Source organism: Ambystoma mexicanum, chromosome 1p (genome assembly GCF_040938575.1).
Source record: "Ambystoma mexicanum isolate Mex_15411 chromosome 1p, UKY_AmexF1_1, whole genome shotgun sequence".
Taxonomy (NCBI): domain Eukaryota; kingdom Metazoa; phylum Chordata; class Amphibia; order Caudata; family Ambystomatidae; genus Ambystoma; species Ambystoma mexicanum.
This window is the reverse complement of record NC_090921.1, coordinates 1,091,767,953-1,091,786,054: the sequence shown is the minus strand read 5'-3', so window position 1 is coordinate 1,091,786,054 and position 18,102 is coordinate 1,091,767,953. Positions and strand designations below refer to the sequence as shown.

The following is an 18,102-nucleotide window of genomic DNA, read 5'->3' as shown; positions in this document are numbered from 1 at the left end:
CGCCCCCATCCCAAAGGGGCGGATCTACTCCCTAACCCAGACAGAAGAACGAGTCCTGCAAGAATACATACAGCAGGCCCTGCGTCTGGGTCACATTCGCCCATCAACATCCCCAGCTGCAAGTCCTATCTTCTTTGTGCCAAAGAAGGAAGGGGATCTCCGTCCTTGCATTGATTACAGGCGTTTGAACGCCATCACGGTAAAAAACCGCTATCCTATACCTCTCATTACCCCGTTGTTAGACAAACTCACTCATGCCACAATCTACACTGAACTGGATCTGCGGGGAGCATACAATCTCATACGCATGCGAGAGGGAGACGAATGGAAGACGGCCTTCTGCTCACGTCAAGGGTTGTTTGAGTATACAGTTATGCCGTTTGGCCTCTGTAATGCTCCTGCTACGTTTCAGTGCTTCATGGATGACATATTTTGTGATATCCTGAACGCTTACGTAGTAGTGTACTTGGATGACATATTGGTTTTCTCTTCCTCCCTTGACGAACACATCACGCATGTCAAGGAAGTGTTGTTGCGTCTTCAAACCAACACACTACTTGCTAAACCCGAGAAGTGCATTTTCCACACCAGTCAGGTTGAGTTCTTGGGGTTCCATATCTCTCCTGGGGGTCTCTCTATGAATCAGTCCAAAGTCCGGGCAATTAACGAATGGCCAATTCCGACCACGCTCAAGCAACTGCAATCATTTTTGGGTTTCGCCAACTTTTACAGACGATTCATAGCTGGGTTCTCCTCTATTGTAGCACCACTCACTGCGCTCACTAGCCCTTCAGTCCCCTATGTCTGGTCCGTGAAACAACAAAACGCCTTTGACTCCCTGAAAACTATGTTCACCACTGCCCCGGTGTTACAACATCCTGAACCCTAAACTCCCGTTTGTCCTCGAGGCAGACGCATCCTCTTATGCACTAGGAGCTGTACTGTCCCAACCATGTCCTACCACTGGTCGTTTGCATCCGGTTGCATTTCACTCTCGTAAGTTCACGGCAAGCGAATTGCACTACACAGTCACAGAAAAAGAACTATTGGCCATTAAGGACGCCCTACAGACCTGGAGACACCACCTCCTGGGCGCAAAACACCAGACGGTGGTGTTCTCCGATCATAAGAATCTCCAAGACCTTGCCTCCCTGAAATGTACAAACAGCCGACAAGTACGTTGGCATCTCTTCTTTGCCGCGTTCGACTTCGTGGTCAAACATAGACCTGGTGTCGGGCATGGGAAAGCCGACGCTCTGTCTCGTTCCCCGGGGGGGGAGGTTCTCCCATCCTTCCCTGAAACCTTGTTGAGTGAGACTCATGTAGTTTGTGTCTGCACACCATCACCTTCATTACAGTCCGCCATACGACAGTGGGTCTCCCGCTATCCACAGTCACTAACAGAATGGGATCCGGTCATGCAGGATGGGCTGCCCTTTGTACACGGGAAGCTCTTCCTTCCCACAAGCGAGACCAGGAACCTGGCGTTGGAGTGGTCTCATGATGCTGCCATTAATGGTCACCCCGGGCAGCATCGTACTTTGGAATTACTCAAACGCTGGTGTTGGTGGCCGACTATGAAACGCGACGTACAAAATTCCGTCAACACTTGCTCAGTCTGTGCCCAGGGCAAGTCACGCAGGGGCCGACCTTTGGGTCTTCTTCTTCCTCTCCCGGTTCCTCAACGTCCTTGGCATACGGTCTCAATGGACCTGATTACCGACCTGCCACGTACACAGGGTTTCGATACTATTTGGGTCGTTGTCGACTCCCATACCAAACTGGCCCGTTTCGTACCATACAAGGGGGTACCCTCAGCCCCGGTCTTAGCCAAGCATTTCTTTAGGTCTGTCTTCTGTCTCTTTGGCCTGCCCCATGTTTTGGTGTCCGATCGAGGTACACAGTTCACCTCCCGATTCTGGCGGGCCCTCACCTCTCTGTTGGGTATTGATGCTCATTATTCCTCTGCTTACCATCCTGAGAGCGACGGGCAAACCGAGAGGGTCAATCAGTCATTGGAGCAGTATCTACGCTGCCTGACGTTACAGTATCAGGACACTTGGCTTAACCTCTTGCATCTCGCCGAGTTTGCTTACAACAATACACTGCACTCTGCTACTGGGTTCTCTCCTTTCTACGCCCTCTATGGCCAACATCCCCGTACTCTTCCCATTCCGGATTTCTCCTCTTCTGATACCCCCGCCGCTTCAGCCTGCGCTCGGGATTTGGTCTCGGTCCATGCCCAAACATTGGTCCACCTGCGTGAGGCCCAATCCTCCATGAAAACCACTGCTGACAGGAAGAGGGCGGTTGCACCTGCATACAAGGTGGGGGACCGGGTTTGGCTCTCTACCCGCCATTTACACATCCCTGGCTGTCGCAAACTTCTCCCTCGGTTTGTGGGTCCATATGAGGTGGTCAAAGTCCTGAACCCGGTGGCTATGCGCCTGGCGTTGCCCCCCGCCTGGCGGATCCATCCGGTTTTTCACGTCTCCCTGCTTAAACCGTGCCCTGGTCCTACCCGGTTGGCTACCCCTCCTGCCCCGGTCTCTGTCTTGTCCCCCGATGTATTTGAGGTGCGGGCTATTCTGGGTTCCCGTATTCACAGGGGCGGATTACAGTATCTCGTGGACTGGAGGGGGTACGGCCCTGAGGACCGCTCCTGGGTTGCTTCCCGGGATGTTCACGCTCCCCGCCTGGTGGCCCGGTTTCACCGGGAGCATCCTTCCAGCCCACGCGGTCGTGGGCCTTTGAGGGGGGGCTCTGTCACGCCCTCTCACGCAACCCATCTCTCACTTCCCCCCTCACACCTGTCTCCTTCATCAGGCGCTTCTCGCCGTCGTATTTCCCATTCACACCAGCGGGGGAAACACGGCAGGCGGAATACCATGTTGGGCGGACCTGTCTCTTTTCGCCCTTTTCCGCGTTGGCGGTTGCCATGGCGCCTCCAGCACAGCCGGCAACGCCAGGATACCAGGACGTACCGACAGCCCCAATCGCTGGCCACGTTGCGCTCCACGCGACGTGCGCGAGCAGTCACGTGATGCGTCACGTGATACCGCTCGCCTCTTCAAAAGAAGCCGGCAAACAAGACTCTTTGCTTCACAGCTACTTCTACGGAGGACTGCCAGGCGTTACCTTTGCTTCTTGTTTTCTCTCCTTGCTTCGACCTCGGAACGCTTTTTGGAACTGCTCTTGGATTACCCTTGGACTCTGGCGTGCTCTCAGATTTCCCGGACATCTGACATCTATTTGTACTCTGGACTTGCTTTTGGATTGCCCCTTCTGTTTTGCAACCCTCGGATTGCTTCACGCTTTGCCACGGATCCAGTCTTGCTCCACCAGGTGCTTTCAGGAGTGTTAACTACATCATTCCAGCCTGCTGTGGGTTCCCCTGCATAGGTTCCTTACCTACACTCCACCCCTGTTAGGTAAGCTGGTGTCACTGCATCTTGTTTACTCCTTCTGTCCATTGCCAATTGCCTTTTTGAGTGCTTTCCTTGATTATAACCCTTTGCCTTACAGTACTCAGGGGTCCTTCCGGCGTTCCCGATACCAGGCTGACGACAACACTCCCACCTGTGGCCTCAAAGATTGCTTGGGCAGTAATTTACTTTCTGCTCGAGCGGTACTTGGGGACGGAGGCATTACATAACTGCACGACCATCAAGTCGGACCCATCAAGTTAGAACAGAAGTAGTTGTAGCAAATGCAGAAAAAGAATGCAAAGATTAATGGCCAAAGATTTGCAAGATTGCTGACATGGGTCAAGGAAGGGAGGGAGGACCATTGCAGATACAACCCCGGAAGAATGCGTTCTCATGATTCAGAAATATTGGTACAATGGAAGTTGGAGAGTATTGCCAGTGTGGCCGAGTTTTTGATGTACAAGGCATGAGATGGAACAGCAGTCATGATGGATCATTATTGGGCGTGTAGATCAAGAGCATACATAAAGTTGCCACTAAAATGATGAGGAGTTTTTTCATTGCTGCTGATAAGCCTCCCAGCCTTGGTGGTACCACAAAGTGACCTGCAGATTACAGACTTTCCAGAAATAGACACACACCTGAGGAAGAAAAGACTCCTTCCAGCGAAGCAGACAGAGGAGAGCTAATTATTTCTCAGCAAAATCAATAGAAGTCTATTATGACATTGCAGATGAGCCTAAATTGTTCAGCAGAACATCAGTGATATTCACCTCAATATTCCTGCCAGGAATTTAGACTGCAGTGAATGGTACATGGCTACAGATAACCAAATGGGAGCTGCTACAAATGAGCCATACGACAATAAAAGGATTTAATGCAATCAGAGAAGAATTGAGGGCAATCAGGCTTATGGACCTCCAGAACAGGTATGTCCTGGACTTAATCACAGAAATGGCAGGAGGCGTATGTGCACATATCAGGCCTTCTTGCTGCACATTTACACCTTTCCATGATGAAGATAATGGGATTCTGACAGAAGCAATAACGATGTAGTCAAGCCTGCACACAAAGATGAAGGATGAAGTTGATGAGCCCGAGGATGATGGCTGGTTTTCAACCCTGTTTTCATGGATTCCAACTTGGCTGGCGGATGCCTTCAAATTACTTGGAGCAGTAATAGTGTTCGTAGTGCTAGGATTTTGTCTTATGTGGATCATCTCAGGACAATGTAAGAAGACAGCCAAGAAAGCTATTGGGATGAAGATCAGATGCTGGAACTGGTAAACAGATGCAAAATGAAGAGGGTACTCGTGAGAATATAAAGAAAAGTACCCTTGCACCTCCAGGAATGAAGTTCTATTACCCTGAGGATCAGAAAAAAAATATAGGACCATGGATATTTTGTCCTTCATCAGAACAGTGTTGCCACATGATCTGGTGTTTGGATGAACGTATGAAGACGGTAGGTCACCTGAGGTGGGTGACAAAGATCCGGATCCCAAAGAAATCATCATATGAAGAGATGATAAAGGAGAATGAAAAGGAGAATGAAGAGAGGAATGTGGTTGAGGACTCGACCAGAGGGGGGAATGTAGAGGAGCAGGTAGATGCCTATACCTTAATTCGCGCCCCCTCACCGCCATCATACTGGAACTGCAGGAGAAGAGCTGCATGTGGGACCCCCTGTGTTGCCCTATACCGCATCGAGACTATGAGAGACATTATGCACTCAGACAACAATACTGAATGTACCCTCATGTTGAGAGAGTGGATGGATGTCTGCCTGCATCATTAGACATTATGGAGCGCTGAGTAAAAACTGACCAGGTTAGAGTGATGTCATGAAGAAGATATACAACAGTATGCTGAAACAATATGAAAATACTTAAGATTGACGATGTAACTGAAGTGACAAGAGACATATGTACGAAATGATAAAGTAATCACATATGTAAAAGGAAGATGAAGTAACTTATGGATCAAAAAGTATAAATACGCAGCAATGCAAGGTAGATGAGACGTATAGAAGCTTGCTATAGAGGAATATATAACATGGCTAGGACGGCCACGATGGGAAAATTGATTCTGGCTCATGCAAAGATCCATTCTAACTACCTCAGAAACAGATCAGGGCTGAGGAGTCAGGAGATGTTGGAAAACAGCTTTGTGCGCAAATGAAGAGGAGCCTATTTTGGCCTAGGATCAATGATGCTATTTCAAGAAATAACTGCAGAGTACAAAGGGAGGCAGATGGATAACATCATGAGCCTGAGACACATTCTCTTAGATTAAGAAAGATGAAAACAAATGCAGAGCCAAGTATTGGACAATTAACAGTGAATAATGCTCATACAAGATGAATTGAGTAAGTCTCTAGAGGCCAAGGAAGAAATAACACCCCGCTGAATTGAATCAAATAGCAGTAAATAGGAGATTGAAATTGATAAATTTGCCATCTCCTCACATGTGATGCAGAAGACAAAAACAAGATTTATTCATTAGGCTGCGGTTGAAAATAAAGGATGCGCTCACACTCCTTCGAATATCCTAGAACAGAGAGCAACAGCAAGGTCAACTACACACAGGAAACTTTGGCTTTTGGTCAAACTGATGAGAGATGATGGCCTAATTGGGAAAGTGGGGAGTAATCTGACGTGACTCAAGCACATGGATTTAGATTTCCTTATGTGCTGCTAGCAAGCCAAAAGTGCAAGGTTGGGTGGAATGCCAACCAATTAGTGGGTCTATGGAGCAACCTGGTATACAATGTTCATAGACCAATCTACTGCCATTTTGTCTGCTATAATCAGTACTATATGTATTTAGAGGTAGTTTGAGTTGTGACTTACAGATAAGAGCCCGCAGATGACATACTAAACCATATGCTTTCTATATGTAGACATGTTCCCTTAACCAATCCCTCCCGCCAATAAGTTTTATAGTTTGCTTCATAGGATGGTGTCATGAATATGCATATTGGGGTATAAGACCTCTCTGTAATTAAGAAGTCCAATATTTGTCAGCGAACCCTGCTTTATTAAACAAGAATAAAGCAGTACTTTGCCATATTCTTTGATTCTGTCCAGTTATTTGGTCTGAGATCTTTTATTGGTAATTCCATCTAGCACAAGAGATGATTCAATGTGCTAGAGCACAGGAGAGTAAACCAAGGCTTTGGATGGAGGTGAAACTAGAAGAAAAGGTTGGTGAAAACAAGATTGTGGAGAACCCCACTTGGCAGGAGAGTAGACCAAGAAGGGGGTACTGACCAAGGGTCTGAGACTCACAACACGGCTTGGAATAAGGGCATCCAGGCTGTTGTTCTTCGTCACAGTACCTGAAAGCTGGATCTGCTCACAAGAGTCTGCAACCCACAAGAGGACATGGAGAAGGTGTGCAAGCCATACTCTATTTGCTTAGGGCCTTGTAGTCAGGCCAAGCAAAAAGGTTGGAAAGACTCTGAGGAAAGGGAATTAAACCCTAGAGTCATGTGGAACGTTTGCTTGTTTTGTACCATTCTAGATACAATTGGAAAGACCCTTTGAAAAGGGAGTTTGTGGAACTTTTGTTTGCTTTCTACACATTTTGGATCTTTTTGTTTTGAACTGCAAAGCTGGGCTACAGGTGAATGGCCAAGGGACATTTCCCTTAACAAATTGTACTAAGTTTAGCTTGTGAGGAATAGGTTAGGATTTGGAGACAGGAAGGCAAACTTTACTTTGGGACATTCTGACACCAACAGTTCATTAACTAGTTTTGTTGAGGCAGGGAATCCCTTCTTAGAGATGGGATCAATTAGGTTTTCCTCAAATTCCCCTTGTTTTTATCTATATATAAATAAAAATGTAAATGATTGAGTTCTTCACCGACTGCTTTGAAATTTTGACACAACGTTGCATTCGAATAGGCGCGTGTTTTTATATACCTACTGTACATAGATGTCACACCTGTGACAGGTAAAAACATGTTTTTGGGGAAAAACAGCGCTATCTGTTGGACGTAAAAGCAACACAAGCTATACTAAATATTTTATGTTTTTTGGGAAAACAGCGCCATCTGTTGGACGCAAATGCAACATATACTATCCTAAATATTTTACGATTCCATTTCAATGTTTCCGATTTAGAATGGCACAAATACGTGCCAAGGAAGCGGCAGAGCGGCGTGCAGCCAGGCTTGAGGATGCACGGCTGCGAGCACGCCGATCGTGCGCATCTCATTTAAGAATGTATTCATTTGGCTGATGGGTGCAGCAACTGCCAACAGCTATAATGCTCATGGCAGAGGGCTCAGGAACACTAACTGAGCTAAGTATCATTCCATGCTGTGTGTATCCTCCAGCAGGCAAGGTAGCACAATGCAAACTCTGACCCATGAAGAGGGATAAGCGGGGGCACAAAACCCGGACTACAAGCAAGGGGGGAATGGAACGGCACTCTCTGCCCCCGCCACTGGCACCACTGAGAGGGGGTAAAGACTATATACCTGATTCCTGGATTATGGGGGGCAAGGGAGAGGTCAGGGGAGGCCAGGGGAGGGGTTTGTTTTGTGCTTTCTCTTTTATTTCTGTTTCATTTAACCAGACTGAGCCACAGCAACGCATGGCCGGGGACAGCTAGTTATTAATAAAAGTCTTTGCCAATCAACAGGCAACCCTTGTGTCTGTCTCTTACTGCTAAACCGTCACAGGGACACACACTCAAAGTGCACATGGTGGGTGTGGCATGCTTGTGCAAGTTCAAGGTGAACAGCCTTATTAAAGGGCGCCTTATCTGACCGAGATACTTTTTTTGTCTCACTCCAAGCAAGTTTAATTCTGCACTGCAAGCCGTTTCATTTTATGGTAACACTGTCACTCGTGGACTCAGCAGTGCCTCGGAAAGGCTCTCTGAGTGTTCATCCGCTCATACCTGGGCTTGGATCCGGAGCACACATTTTGGATAAGTGAAGAAGCTAGGCTTTGCGACCAGTTTTCAATTCAGGAACTTTAACACACTTTTTCACAGATATAATTGATCAAAATATTGTTTAGAAAAGATATTTTTTTAACTTTTGTTTGAAAACACCATCTGACTGTGGCAGGCATTGCAAAAATATGCTAAATGTGTTTTGCTAGCTGAATCATACTGCTGTTTTTGCAGATGTTTCACAATTTCTTGCTTACATTTGACCACATTGTCCAATTAACAATGCGCTTTTATTTCAGAAGCTTATTTTGGCTTGCCATGCTCATCTTAAATCACTGGTTGTGACAGGATGTCTGCCTCTTCCCCTGCTGAGTTCAGGAATGGTGACTTGTTAGCATGCATCTTACAATTCAGCAAGTGCTGCTCACTTCAAAATGGAAAATTGAGCCTCATTAATTGTACAGTTCTAACATCAGCCCGAGAAACTCTGTTTCCAGTTACGGGTGATAAATCATTTAAATGTATATACAATTAATATAAACTTTCATATAACATTTTCTGGGGGTTCATCAGATTTTTGGGGTTTCATTACATTTATAAGGGCTCTAATACATCTTTATCTGTGCCCTACATCAGGATTCTTATTATTTTTAAATAAAACATAAACTAAACTCTTAATAATCTGCAGCTATCTACCCCCACCCTCCATTCCTTTATCTGTGATATTTTCTTCTGCTGGACTTCATTTTATAGGGGTTTCAATTACATCTTCATCCATGCACTACATTGGGGTTCTTATCCAATTTATATATAAAATTAATATAAAATGTTTTTGGGGTTCATCACATTTTTTAAGATTCGTATCAAATGTATATAAAACATATTGGGGTTATTATCCAATTTATATAACATTATTGGCTTTTTTATCCAATTTAAATAAAAACTATTGGGGCAATTAAATGTATAGGGGTTTGGAGAGGAAAAGAGGCAGGACACCTGTCACTTGTAATGCTTGATTGAAGGTATCCCACCATACTACTCAACTTTACATAAGAATATCATTTCATATACACACTTCAATACAGTAACAAAAATAATTAAATATATAAAATCAATGTTTAGCATAGATTTTCAAGACACCAATCATAAACTTTTCAACTCCAAAACATATCTATCAGAGGATCATATTTGGAGGAAGGTGTCATGAATTCCCAGATTCGCCGTTTTTGGACTGCTTGGAAGTGTGGCAATCGTCTTGCAGCATCCATGTTTTCCCCTAACATGGCTGCCGCTGCCGAGATCGCTGTTGCAGCAGTCCAGTTTCCCTTCTTCACATCAGCTGATATGCGCTGCTCTCAGGTGAGCCGGCGCGTCTCAATGTTCGGTTGCGATTCAGCGGTTTTCAGCGCTTCTTCCTCGGTCTTCCCTTGTTTACCATCTTGCTGTCCTGCTACCTATCCCTGCTGTGTGCTTCCTGGTCCTTCCCGCTGCTTCCCTTCCCTTCGGTTCTCAGCGATTCTGCTTACTGCCGGAATCCTCCCACGGCTACGGACATTCCTTCCTGTATTTCTCCATCCTTCCTGGAACTTGCTCCGAGTCAGCCAACTAACCAACACCAACAGGGCAGTGGCCCCGGAGGTCTGCCCGCTCAGCTTTTAGGCCGGCAAGGTGGCATCAGTGGAGACTCGCCTGTATCTCTTCGAATCCCAGACCTCAAGAAAGAAGAAGAAGGATCCTTCCCTCAAGAAGAAAACCTCTAAGGACAGAAAGGTGAGCCTGGACCCTGGGTCCCACTCGCATGACAGAAGGTTAATGCAGGTTGGCATTGCCTGAATCCATATTCCATTAATACGTGTAAAACATGTAATGACAAAGAGCTGCATACTTTCAGCAAAAACACATAACATGTGGCAGGTCCTCTGGCACATTTAAAATCCACATGTATAGTTTTATCACCACCTGCCCATGCAACTCTTTAGTAGTAATACATTTACCCTACATTTTGTTAAAATTGACCGAGAATAAATATTTCTCACCCATGTTAAGTATAGTTCTGTTCCCGGGGCAGTTTTAGTGGATAATATTTCCTCACTGCTGTCATTGTTACAGAATTCTCTTCTCTTATATTCCAGCAGATATCCGGATATAGATCTTCAATTATCTACTTTTATTTTCCCTGGTTTGACATTGGATTTATGAACCAATGAACAGAATAAGTTGCTATATGAAGGAACTCTCGTCCCCTGCACACTATCACTGGTCTCTCTAAAAGAGCCAAACAGTTAAGGTATAACTTGTGTTCACCTAATGGGTGAGGTGTGTTCATTCAATAATGTGTCGTTTCAATAGGTAGAAAGTACATTTAGGATTTCTTAATCACAAGCATCAAGACAACCTTCTTTGACTTCTTCATATGTTGTTTTATTTTTCAAAAATAGCCCAAAGCGTTTCGAGAAAAACATCTCGACTTCAGGGGTATATATATTCAAAATATCAATCCAATCTAAGAAAAAAAATTCAGAAAACATAGAGTTACTATTGCTGTATGAAATTTTGCTAATACAGTGAAGATTCTCAAAAACTACTATTTTACGTGTAGGTATGGATACCATCATAAGTCTTCTTAAACATACCCTATGCTATTAATGGAATTTGATTAGAATGTTTTTTTTTAAACATGGGTGTCGTGTTTTTAATGAACTGGATGTTTGTGTAATGTAATTGTGTATTGTAATGAACTAGAATGTTTTTAATGCAACTAGAAGCTTGTCTCTCCAACGAACGTAGCTTTTTCTTTTATTTGCAGCTACAGTAAAAACAAAAATCAAATTCGAATTCCTTGACCGATAAACTCAAAGTAGAGTTCCTGCTTCTTCTGTTGGCAGCGCCACAGCTGGGCCAGCGCAAAAAATACTTAAAGACCTCGTGACATGACATGACACGATAGGCTATCTATAACGGTTTGTATGCGCGAACCCGGGAATCGAACTAGTGGTGCTGTGTATCGTCTTGCTTCGTAGGCGGACGAATTGCCCCAAAGCCATGCTCCCGAAAGTCAAACTGAATGGCCTGCCTTTCCATACTAATGTAATAAACAAGTGCGTGCACCCTTCCAGGGGGGTCACGGCACACAATCGATTCGAGCCGCCCACATAATGTGTTTGGTCACACGTCAAGACACCACTCGTATTTCCAGCCTCTTCTCGAGGGCCGCCTCACCCACCCCCTGCTCCTCCACAGCTTCTTCTCGAGGGCCGCCCCCCATCCTCCACGCCCCTCGCCCCGCCCTAGCCACATTGTGCACATGTCTGCCGCGGGAAGTTTTCAAACGGGACCGAAGATCGGCAACTGGGGCGCGCACGACATGGCATTGTGAGGGGTCCAGAGGGCGCAGACGGGAGCCTGTGGGCGACCGAATACGGGGCTCCGATCCAGTTCTTTGGAGACAGGGTAGGCGGATTTTGTTTAATTCCGGGAAAAGTGTGGGCGAACAGTGGGGTGGGTGCTGCGGTTTGGCTCCTGGCGGTGAAGTGCGCCAGGGTCCCGGCAGTGTTTGTATTCCCAACTGCGACACTGCACTCAAGCAGGGGAAGCCTTGCGCCCGCATCATTAAGTGCTGGCCTCTGACTGAACACGTCACTCCTCCTGTTTGAGTCATGAATGCCTCAGTGATTGGAGATTGTTACTGAACGGAAATATTGTGTTATTATAAGCCGTGCCCAACTACGCAACGATAGGCATTTGCAAACGGGGATTTAAAGGAGCTGCCATTTTGAGAAAAATGTTAAAACTGGGAAAGCGAGTGAGTTATCGTGAATATAATGTGGCATCTGCCTGCCATATGTTTGAAGAGCAGATCGGGTTGAACCAGTGGTGGAAATGGAAAACATGTGGTGGGGGGATCCCACAACACAAGGGCCAGGGTGGGGGAGGAGTTTGGGGGGGCCGTGCCCGAGATGGGCGTGGTCTAGAGGGGGTGGGGTTCGTAGTGGGCATCCAGCAATGCTGGAATACTTAAAAAAAAAATTACAAGAAAAGGATAGAAAAAAGCGCCTGCAACGGCAGCATTGCCTTTTACGTCCGGGGTTGCCACTGGTGTGTAATGCACAATGCTCGCCACATGTACAACTGAAAGGAATCAGTTGTATATGTAGCTAGCATTGTGCATTACACACCGTGCCAAGGCCACTGTAAAAGGCAATGCACTGTTGCGGGCCGTCTCTTTGTTTTTTAAGTATTCCAGCGCGGTTCATGGGCTTGGGCGGCTGACTGGGATCCGCCGAAAGCCGTGTAACGTCACTTTTTGCTATCTGTCAGAAAATTCTATCATCAAAAGTGATGGGGTATGAAAATCTGACAGCCTAGCCTGTCATTTTTTCCTACCAGTCAGAAAATCCTACCGACAGCATGCATTGAGCAACCCACCCAGGGGTAGGAAAAAGTGACGGGTTAGGAAAATCTGACAGCCTGACCTGTCATTTTTTCCTACCCGTCAGAAAATCCTACCAACAGCAGGCATTGGGCAACCCACCCAGGGGTAGGAAGAAGTGACGGGGTAGGAAAATCTGACAGCCTGACCTGTCATTTTTTCCTACCCGTCAGAAAATCCTACCAACAGCAGGCATTTGCCCTTGTACCAGGAAAGTGGGGTATGTGGAGTAAGAGGTTATGGAAACAATTCCTTTTGTTTTAGTTTGTTGACATACCCAAGTCGATTGAAACCTCTCCCGATGCAAGATCCTCACGGAGCTCGGTGGACGTTTCCGAATGCCCAGCCAGCGTGTGGGTGCTGAGGGGGCAATGTTCAAGGCGCTTTAGGAAGTAGCAGCCTATAGAGAGATGGGGACACTGCTTAAAGAGTCAGGGACTGAAACCCTGTGAGTCCCTGGCAGTATGCTGTCACACGTGGGTGGGGTGCAGAGTGCCTTTTTACGGTAGCCCAAACACTGATGTGCTTTCTTCAAAGAGGCGTTTTATTTGCAGGTAATTTCTTAATGGGGCCGGGCATGTTAATGGCAAAATGCGGAAAGCAGATTATTGTTTAATTATAGACTGGGGTGTGAGAAAATCGCCCCTCAAATAAAAGGGCCTTGCCTCTCTGACTTTCGATCCTGATGAGACCCCCGGACCAGCCCAGATCCCCCATGAATGAGGGTCTTGTGGAACGCCAGGCGCCCGCTCTCTTCTCCCTGACATCAGCATACTTTCTCCTGCCCGCCTCATGTTACTGCTGGGGGAGATGGGTCGTCTGGGCAGCACTGAGCCTCGACCACATCAAACAAGATCTAAGACGCGGGCACCCCCTCACCCATGCCCTGGGTCGCTGTACAATGGCTGAGATGTGTATACACTGTCCTAAACGTCCCCTTCCCTACCACTACTGCTTTCCTCTGTACAAAGATGCCTCTGCTATTTCGGCGCCCCTGCCCCCACTATTTAACTATAAGTCATGACTGAGCATGCGCACGCACTGCACACTTTATTTAGTATTCATTTTTGCAGTTACATAGCGCTACAGGCTTCCGAGCGCTGCTCATTACCAACAGAGTATGGTGCTCATTTATCGACCTCAGCAGGTTAAACATCAAAGCTTTCTCTGAATACGGAACATGAGGGAAGAAACCTGGGCATGTACTGCAGTGGGGGCAGATGGATGTGAGCATGCGCGCATGTGTGAAAGAGCCCAGGGGGGCATGGAGAAACATCCACAAGGGCTGAGAGGCCAATGTGGACATGTCTGCATACAGACTGGTGCAGCAGAGGTCCACTAATGGCAGCGTTCACTCTGGCCATCTTATGGTCACAGTAAAAAGAGCTTCCTGGGGGGCAAGAGGGGCTGGGGGCCGGTGGAGATACACAAAAAAACATCACAGAGGCTATATGCCCTGGTCATTCTACAGCACAATTCCAACCATGGAAGTGACTTTTGAATAAGTTGCCATAAGTAAGCAAAATGGGAAATAAAAGCAAATGTAAGTTATTTAAAAACATACCTGGAAAGGCAGCAGCAGTACTACTCGGGGACTCTACACCTTTCACCGTTCAAGTCAGCAAACAAAGAGGGCTACTACTCCCCAAAACTGTGCATATAAGTATTTCCCTGCCTCCCACTATCCAGTCTTCCCTCTGGACAGCCCCTCACACCTTGCCCCAGTATTCGGCCAATGTCCTTCTGCCTCCTGCCATCCTCTTCACCCCAGCATGCCCTCCCTTTTATCACACTCTCCCATTTGCCAGGCGCCCCTTCCCCTTGGAACTGCCTGCATCCCTTCCCCCCAAGCCGGTGAATCTCCATGGCTGGTGACTCACCCCCAGGTGTTCGGTGTGGGGGCCACCAAGAGGCCAATGTGGACAGGTCTGCATACAGACTGGTGCAGCAGAGGTCCACTGCACACTTTTAGTATTCATTTCTGCATTTACATAGCACTACAGGCTTCTGCATTTTGGAGCTTGTAGTATTTATTATATGTCAAATTTAATATGGAACTCCAAGTTCCAGGGTGCAACGCGCGGTTGGCTAAAATTATAGGATCGTCCTACCATTTCATACACCATGAGAAGAAACTGTACGATTTGGTCACAGAACAAGTGTGTTGATAATTGTCCAGTAATCAGGGTATCTGCACAAAGAAAGATGTTTTTGGAGGGGACACAATTGTGTTACCTGACTAGGATACTTTTGTGTTCTTCGCTTGTGTTTGAGCCGGGATCATGACCTAATCCTGTTGAACGTTAAATAATGAACAATGTGCGCATAACTTTTAGTTTCCTCTTCATGTTTGAAACATAGGCTTCTTCCTATCCACCTGCAATTAAATAATCTGAGACAATTGGTTCAAAGAAGTGGCTTGAACCCTCTTCGTTCCCCCTGCCGCAGACCCATACTTTTAAATGCCTCTGGTGTTGTCCTCCTTGGTATGCATTTTCACCCTCCTAGCAAAGTAAGGTCCTAATCACGAGTGGGAGGTATCCCGGCAGTAAATCCGCAGGGATACCGCCCAACACAATTAGCGTTACCGCAACTTCTTACTGGGTAAGTCTCCATTTTCCAAAGAACTCAATGCAGCATTTTTAGGCACAATTACCACGGCGGTAATTGTGCTGCAGTAATTGTGTGGAAAATGGGGGAAGGTCAGCACATTCACCTTCAGCTCAGAGCTGCTCAGAGTTTCTGCAAACTCGGGATTGGCAGCGGTAATAGCGTTACCGCTGCATTTCTGCAACTCCGCCCAACTCCTGATGAGGCCCAAAGTGTCATCCTGACTTCAATAGAATGCCCCTCAAAAACATCCAAGCTTGTCCTGCCCCCCCCCCTTCAAGGCTAAACCAGTTTAGTTGTATGCATAAGAGTGGGTGAAGGTGGCCTCTTGACATGCCGTCCCTCAAGTGAACCCCTGGGGAAGAGATTGCTCGACATAGCACATGCACCCCTTTCCATGTCCCAGCTAACCTCATGACCAGGAATATGTTGATGGCCTACCTGTACATATTTTGCTTCAAGAAGACTTAGCATAAAACTGTTTGATGACCTGTGAGGAATTTGACCATCTGCACAGGGAGTGTGCGCTCGCCTGGGCTTTTTTGACATTTTGTAAGAAGTAGAATGATGGGAGATCACCCTCAGAAAATGTGTGGGGCTAAACCTCACACATTTTCCTATGCTCACCGCACACACAAAAAACACAGTCAAGTGTACTCCAGGGGGACACAGCCTACAGGCACAGTCCTCCCTGTCACATTTAGCTGGAATGTGACAGCAACAGGGACATTAAAGCATCTCAGGAAGGGGGAAGGCAACACGTTCCTACTGCCATGGCCAATTAAATATCAAAGGCTCCATGGTTCCGCCCTGCTCTATTGTCAAAAGTTCTGTGTAGTGGCAGCACATACTAATGAGAATGAATTGAGGTAGGCCTGTGAAGAGGCCTGGTCACAGAACTAACAAAAGCGACAGGAAACACCAACACCTCTTTGTTATGGAATGTGTCAGCTTGAAGCTTGCTCCCACCCCTCTGTATGAAGGTCAGTGAATGTCATGTCTGGGACAATGGTTTACAGTAGACCACCCCTGCAGGGAACCCCCTTTCAGAGGGAAGAAGTATGTGATTTGATGGAGACAGAAAGTGTGTTCTCACCACAAACCTCAAGGGAGACCTGCACTTTGATCAGGAGTCCCAGAAAGCTCAATTAACCAGAGAGAGACGCTTTGATCCACAATAGACAGGAAGATGGGTGGGACTTAGTAGTACATGTTGTTACCCCTTAGCGTTCACGTTGCAAAGCTCTCTGGTTATGACGTCACGAATAACAGAAGATTGTTGGTGGGGACCCAGGATTGGTTCACTAAGGTGGGCCTAGCCTGCACCAATCACTGGGGCCCATTTGGCTTTAAAAGAGGGTTGAGCCCCTCTTTTGGCAGATCATCTCACGACTTCGAAAGGAGTAAGAAGGACTCATTTTAATTGGTTATTTATAACGTGCTTAATACCCAGAGGTTTCTAAGCGCACACCCAGGGATCAAACCTGTGTTGCACCAGGTCTATCCGCCTGACACAATTTGGACAATGGCTGAAGGTACAGTCTACCTCACAGCTTCCACCAGTAAAGGAAGGCCAGGATTTCCTAGAGTAAAGCAAGATCCCTCCCATAAACATATCCCAGGGAACAGAGGGAGATACCGACCTCAGAGGACCCGTCCAGTAGCTCCATAGCTGCTACCCAACCAACACACAGCGTACCCTGCTAGGTTTTGCCAGCAAGCTTCCTAGGTGGAAAGTACCAGAGAGTCTCTGAATAAAGGACAAGGCCGTTGCCTGCAAACACTCTCCTCAGCTTTGGGCTGTGCGCCTTAAAGGACGACACGAGCCATGCGAAGAAACTAGGAGAGCCACGAAGCATCAACTAGCCTCCATCTTTTAAGGATATTTTCGAGGCAGTCGAGCACTCGAATCGCGACTGGCTGCACCACTGACTGTTGTCACGCTGCAGTTATTAAAGACGTCCGAGACGCATTGACCAACAATCCAGATCCGCCAATCAGCACAGAGACAACAATTCTTGACCACGAGCCACCGTGTAGGCCAGCCTATAGCCATCCATCCAGCCTTGCTTGCCGAACTGCCTGCTGCCTGATACCCGCAACTGTCTCCTGTCTTGAACTTTGTTGCAGGAGCTGCAAAGCATCTTGGGACCGACTCGCCGCTGTTGAGCATTAAGATCAAGCACAAGGTACATTTTGGTTCTGTCCCCCTGGTCCTTCTCCAAAGGCCGCTAGTGACATTTACGACCTCTTGCTCACTTGGTGCTGAAACCAAATAACCTTGAACACTTAAGACTGATTGTTTTAAACCGTCTACCCTCCTGTCAGTATCCATCCCTTTCCTTCGTGAAACTGCCTGTCCTCTGTTCCTTTAAAGGGTGGGTTGCATTTTGTAGTATGTTAGAACTGTCTGTTATTATAATAATAATAATAATAATAAAGTAGATATTTTTATACAACCTTGACTGGATAGTCCCTTTTATCATTGGGTGATCATTGTATTTTCGCTGAGTTGCAACTAACCAACGATCCACGACCTTGGACAAGGAAATGTATACATTATTTGTGTTTCCAATCTGTTCAGATCCCTTCTGGTGTACTAGAGGTGTGGGGCTGGTTGATGGTTTAGAACCCGATATTCAAACCTGGACCACTGGTGCCCTGGAAGTTGATTCATCACATGACCACTTGTCTATGATGTCCCACACAACCAAAAAGTACAATA

At 46.7% G+C, this 18,102-nt stretch overlaps 1 protein-coding gene across 1 annotated transcript in view; it reads left to right on the top strand.

The window, feature by feature from the left end:
* The first annotated feature begins 11,631 nt into the window (after nucleotides 1–11,631).
* Nucleotides 11,632–18,102, top strand: part of LOC138525724 (uncharacterized) — a 137,700-nt gene continuing 131,229 nt past the window's right edge. The window contains exon 1 of the mRNA XM_069635896.1: nucleotides 11,632–11,788. The gene's annotated coding sequence lies outside the window, so the exon portion shown is untranslated. The remainder of the gene's footprint in view (nucleotides 11,789–18,102) is intronic.